The following is a 6,000-nucleotide window of genomic DNA, read 5'->3' as shown; positions in this document are numbered from 1 at the left end:
TGCTGTTGAAATGGAATACTTTATCAGAAAAAAACAGTCAATACCAATTTTGCAATACATTGTCATTGGCTAGCGGTCAATGTTAACATTGGTAAGGATACATTTAAGAGTCCATCAACTTCCAAATATTTTCTGTTCATTTCTTTTTCTGCATCCTCCTGACCGTTTTATTTATACAGGTGCTTCAGCTGCTGTTTCAAAAAATCTTCATAGTACTCATCAATTGTTTAAAAGAAACAAACGTAAAAACTACTCTCCCTACATATCCAGTGCCTTGCATCTCAGCTACAAAGTCTCATATATTTGTTGGAAGACACATTGATTTTGATTTAGAAATATATCCAAGTTTGATTTATCTCACTTTCAAAAATAAATACTCTTCTGTATGTTCTGTCCTTAATGTTGATTAGCTTTGTGTTTTCCAATTGTAAATCTCATGCCTATCAATTCCCTACATTTTATGGTGCTATTCCCTGGTTCCTAACCACTGTAATTGAGTTAAAGTGCTCAAACAAATCACTTTGTATTCATAAATGCATTGAATTCTACAGAGATTTACCTGTATTTGGAGTATCAAATTGAAAAATTACCAGACTAATCCCAGGGATGGCTGGATTGTCCCAAGGGAGATTGAGGAGACAGAGCATATATTCATATATTTTCTTGCATTGAGAAGAATGAGAACTGATCTTATTAAAAGCTACAAGATTCTTACAATACTTGACAGGGTAAAAAGCTGTTTCCCTTGGTTGCTGGGTCTGGAACCAGGGAACACAGTCTCAGAATAAGATGTCGTCCATTTAGGATTGAGATAGGGAGGAACCTCTTAACTCAGAGGGTAGTGAATCTTTAGCATTCTCTACCTCAGAGGGCTGTGGAGCCTCAGTCAGTGTGTATGTTCAAAGCGGAGATCAATAGATTTCTAAATATTAAAGATTTAAAAGGACATGGGGTTGGTGCAGGCAAATAGCATTGAGATTGTTAGAATCCTTCCTTTTGATTTCCCCTTGTTCCCTTTTTTTGTTTTATTATTTTTGGTCCATGGATTCATAATCTTTATGCAGTGGACTTAAGTGAGGCAGCCTGCTCGTCAGGACAGCGTATTCCAGGATGTGTCTTTTTGACGAGGAGGATCCAGACTTGCCGGCACCGAGGGAATCTCAAGAAGCAGCTTTGGAGGAAGTAAGTTTGATTGGCCGCTGGTGACCTGTGGGTTGGCCTGAGAGTGTTCTCCCTGACAACAGTCAGTGATCGGTTCCTGTGCGATGCTTCTCGGAGAACTGGGCAGATGTGATTTGACCTTGAAGCTCTCACTCTCTGTGCTGAAGTAAAGGCCTGTTTTATTGGTGTAAAACAAGTGGGTGGTTAGCACATATTTACTATATAGCTGAAATAATCTTGAAACTACAAAGAAAGTAGAGAGTCTTGCCAGAGCAAACCCTCTCAAACTTCAAAGGACGAAGCATCAAAGCGAAAGCATGAACTCCTGAAAGACTTTAACTGAAAACTATCATTGTGCATCAGGCATCTTTCATCCTTTGTGTGTATAGAGTGGGGCAAGTTGGAAAGGGGTACTTAGGTAAGCGGTATTAGGTAGTCAGTTTCATTTTTTGTCAGTTTAATTATATTACTGTCAAATAATAAAAGGTTATTTGTGTGTTAAATTTACAAACAAGGTGACTGCAGTTTATTGGGCTCAGCCAAGATCCTGGAGTTGACCGTGCACTAGCCCAGGGGGACAAGATGGAAGATCAGATATGATTGAGTAGTTGAATGAAAAAATGAAATGAAATGAAAATCGCTTATTGTCACGAGTAGGCTTCAATGAAGTTACTGTGAAAAGCCCCTAGTCGCCACATTCCGGCGCCTGTCCGGGGAGGCTGGTACGGGAATGACAGAGCCTGCTCAAGCAGCGTAACAGCGTACTTCTTGATGTGTTACTAAATTCCTAAAATCTATTCATCTTTCCACGAAAAGCATGAATATGTGATACTCTCAAAATGTCAAATCGAGGTGCAAAATGCAAATCATTTACAAGCAAAAGTTAATGAACCAAGGTCTATGAATCCTACTGGTTTCTTCCTGATGGGAAGTATACATGCATCCATTGCAAATTTCATCAATTGCTAATTTGTACATCTCAAAGTTTAGGGATAACTATTTTATAGGTAATCAGTAATAAAGCAAAATACTGTGGACGCTGAAAACACTCAAGCGGCATCTGTGCAGAGAAGCGGAGTAGCATTTCATGTTTTTGTCTTGAGTTTCGGCATCGGCCTCAAAGTCGATAATGTTTTGATCAAAGCAAAAATACATTTATGTGAGACAATTAGAATGATATTTCTGGCGGCACATTGATGGTTGGGGGGGGGGGGGGGGTGCCTGCTCGAATAGGAAAGTCTCACTTGTGAGATCACAATCACGCATTCTCCAATTTGAGGGGGGGGGGGGGACGGCTTGGTTTGCATGAAGCGCTCCATTACCCACAGTGCACTGCATGACAGAAAGCTCCCTATCTGTGGCCTGTGTCGCTGTGCTTTGTGGGAATGGTGCACGGTCTGGGGGCGGGACGGGCTTTGGGTTGCTCACGCATGCGCTTTGTCTGTGCCTGTGAGGCTGCGCACGAGCCCATTGGCGCGCTTTCTTCGGCGCCATTTTCGGAGGGAGTCGAGCGAAGGGTGTGTGAGGAACGAAGGGCAAAGCGCAAATCTAACGATTATTGTGTAATATTTCCCACCTCAAATATAGATTTTTAAAAAATATCCACAATTGTGCTTTTAAAGCTGGTTTGCTCTGGCCAGCGAGAAGGTTGTTGGTTGGTTGTGCCCAGGCTGGGGGTGGATGGGTCCGATATAGGTTCATGGGTTGGCATGGTGGTTAGCACTACTGCCTCACAGCTCCTGGGACCTGGGTTCAACATCTGCCTTGGGTCAACTGTGTGGAGTTTGTACGTTCTCCCTGTGTCTGCGTGGGTTTTGTCCAGGTTTTCCGGTTTCCTCCCACAGTCCAAAGGTGTGGTGGTTTGGCCATGTTAAAATTGACCCATAGGTTAGGTTGGATTATGGGGATACTGCAAGGTCTGGGCTGAGGTTAGTCTGGTCTTTCAGAGGGTCGGTGCAGATTCGATGGTCTGAATGGCCTCCTGCACTGTAGTGATTCTATGAATGTCGACATAAAGTGACTTCGGCAAGGATTAATGGATGAGGTGCTAAACCAGGATCTACTGCCCTTTCGGTTGGGCACTTCTTCGAGATGATGTTTTACCTCTGGTGCCCTGGTCAATAGTTATCCCCCAAACAGTATCACAAAAAATACCCTGATTATCTTGTCCTTACCCTGGCTGTTTGCGGAGCTTCATGTGCACAATTTACCTGCTGTGTTTCTTGTTTTGCAACAGTGACTGCATCTCAAAAGTACTTGACTGCAAATTTCAAATAATTCCAACGTAACTGCAAACTTTATTTTCGAACTGGCTGTGTAATCCTAGCCTGAGGTTTGCCAGAAGTGATTCATACCATTTTAATCTGATGCCAAATTGAATATATTTCCAGTACTGTGCTTTATCAGGGGATCTATTGGATCCATAAAACAGGTTGTAAGCCAGTATGACAAATACGTGAAGAGCTCCCTAAACTTTTAAACAATTATATTTCTCACTTTTGGGATAACTGTGTGCTCAATCTTTGTATTAAGGCATGAATGATCACTCCTGATTAAGATGATAAAAGTTCCAGCGAGGTGGGAGCAAGTAATGTGAAGGTTTTTCCTGCCTAGAGGTGTAAATGTATAATACGCCAGACTTCATATGGGATCATTGGGGTGAACTGAGGTGTGTAAATAACTGGGATTCGGATGTGTGGTGTTCAATTTATGGGCTGATTCTGGGTCTGTGGGAAAGCATATAAAGAGCAAAGAGCTGATGGATTAGCTAGACCCTGGTCTGGTTTGGAGCTGGGGTTGCACGTATTGGCATTCAAATGCACAAAGTGTCTGAAATCTTTCTTCTTCGTATGGTGTAGTGGAGGTCAGAACTGATCATGGAATGGGAATAAATTGCAAAAGTTACAACTGTAGAATGTGGATGAGTCCTTGGATGGAAGGATTTAACCAATCCAAACAGTTAATGGAACTTACTAGGGCAGCACGGCAGCATTGTGGATAGCACAATTGCTTCACAGCTCCAGGGTCCCAGGTTCGATTCCGGCTTGGGTCACTGTCTGTGCGGAGTCTGCACATCCTCCCCCAGTCTGTGTTGGTTTCCTCCCGGTGCTCCGGTTTCCTCCCACAGTCCAAAGATGTGCAGGTCAGGTGGATTGGCCATGACAAATTGCCCTTAGTGTCCAAAATTGCCCTTAGTGTTGACTGGGGTTACTGGGTTATGGGGATAGGGTGGAGGTGTTGACCTTGGGTAGGGTGCTCTTTCCAAGAGCTGGTGCAGACTCGATGGGCCGAATGGCCTCCTTCTGCACTGTAAATTCTATGATAATCTGTGATAATCTTACTTTCATTCAGTTGGAAAATCAAAAATGCTGGGAATTATAAGCAAATATTTGAAGAAAAGTTACGTAATTTTAAGTCCCATGTATATTTTTCTGCAGAACCTGCCTATGCTATGTGGTAAAATATATAGTAGTTAAAAATATGTTAATGTTAAACAGAGTTGTCAATGCCAGGATTGATGTGTGATGGGAAAAGTGCAATAAGTCACAAACTTGATGAAACAAATAATTGTTTGTCTAATACTCAGTTTTGAACAAGGCTAATATCTTCCACTTAATACTGACAGGCTGAAACTATTGTCTTTAACATCTGACAGAGATTCTGATTCCTTCAGCTTCCCTGGTCACTCAGTCACTACCACACTGTAATCGGAAAGCCTTCTTTAACCTCTAACCAAATTTCTGTTCCTGCCTCCTCTACATCATTAGACTGCTCATTTCCACCGTCTCACTGCAAATTCGTTCATCTGCTGCTGAAAATTCTTATTCATGCTTTTGTCACCTCCAGAAATGACTATTTCAATAATAAGTCCTTATCCCGTCACCTCTCTGATGCTGAACCTTCTGTATTCAGCAAAGTGATTAGCTTCATCCTTCTGAGCTTGTCACGATGCTGAACTCTTATTCCATCACCTTTGTCTCAATGCTCACTTATTCCATTCAATGGATCCTTTCACCTACCTCCTGTATTCTCCCTCTAGCTGGATCACATCCTCTGGCCTCCTAGCTGCTCTTGATCTTTTCATTGAGAACTGTCGGCGCGACCTCGACCGCCTCAATTTCTCCATTCCTCTTACCCACTCCAACCGGCCTCCGTCAGAACTTGCTGTATGCCGTACTCACAAATTCAACCCTGACGTGGTTGACAAACCTGCCTCCTACCTCTCCCTTGAACACAAGCCCACCAGCGAACATTAAGCAATTGTTTCCAGGACTGTCCCTGACCTCATCGCCTCTGGGGATTTTCTCTCCACAACTTCCATCCTTATAGTCCCACAATCCCGGAGAGCCTGCACCTACCTGCTCCCCAAAATCCACAAACAATGCCTAGGTAGACCCATTGTAACAGCTCCACTGAATTCTTCCTTCCTCACTCCACTTATCCAATCCCTTCCCACCTACATTTGGTGATTCCTCTGTTGCCCTACGTCACATCTACAATTTCCAGTTTCCCAGTCCTAATTTCCTCCTCTTCACTATGGACATTCAATCCCTCTACACCTCCATCCTCCACCTGTAGTGTCTGAATGTACTCTGCTACTTCCTCAAGTAGAGGCCCTAAAAAATCCCCATCCAGCACCACTCCTGTGCCTTGATGAACTTGTTTTGTCACTAAATAATTGATCCTTTAATTTGCCTCACTTCCTGAAAATTAAAGGCCATGGGTACCCACATGGGCCCCAGTTATGCCTGTCTGTGGGGTATGTGGAACATTCCTTGTTCCAGTCTTACTCGGGTCCTATCCCACAACTCTTCCTCTGTTACATTGATGACAGCGATA

General features: G+C 43.1%; 1 protein-coding gene across 1 annotated transcript in view; it reads left to right on the top strand.

Annotated features, from left to right (window-relative positions):
- The first annotated feature begins 2,618 nt into the window (after positions 1–2,618).
- Positions 2,619–6,000, top strand: part of LOC119972744 (uncharacterized protein C18orf63-like) — a 128,019-nt gene continuing 124,637 nt past the window's right edge. The window contains exon 1 of the mRNA XM_038810055.1: positions 2,619–2,678. The gene's annotated coding sequence lies outside the window, so the exon portion shown is untranslated. The remainder of the gene's footprint in view (positions 2,679–6,000) is intronic.

The sequence above is a fragment of the Scyliorhinus canicula genome, chromosome 10, assembly GCF_902713615.1.
Source record: "Scyliorhinus canicula chromosome 10, sScyCan1.1, whole genome shotgun sequence".
Classification (NCBI taxonomy): Eukaryota; Metazoa; Chordata; class Chondrichthyes; order Carcharhiniformes; family Scyliorhinidae; genus Scyliorhinus; species Scyliorhinus canicula.
Note: the sequence above shows the minus strand (reverse complement) of the source record. Positions and strands in the feature narration are given on the sequence as shown.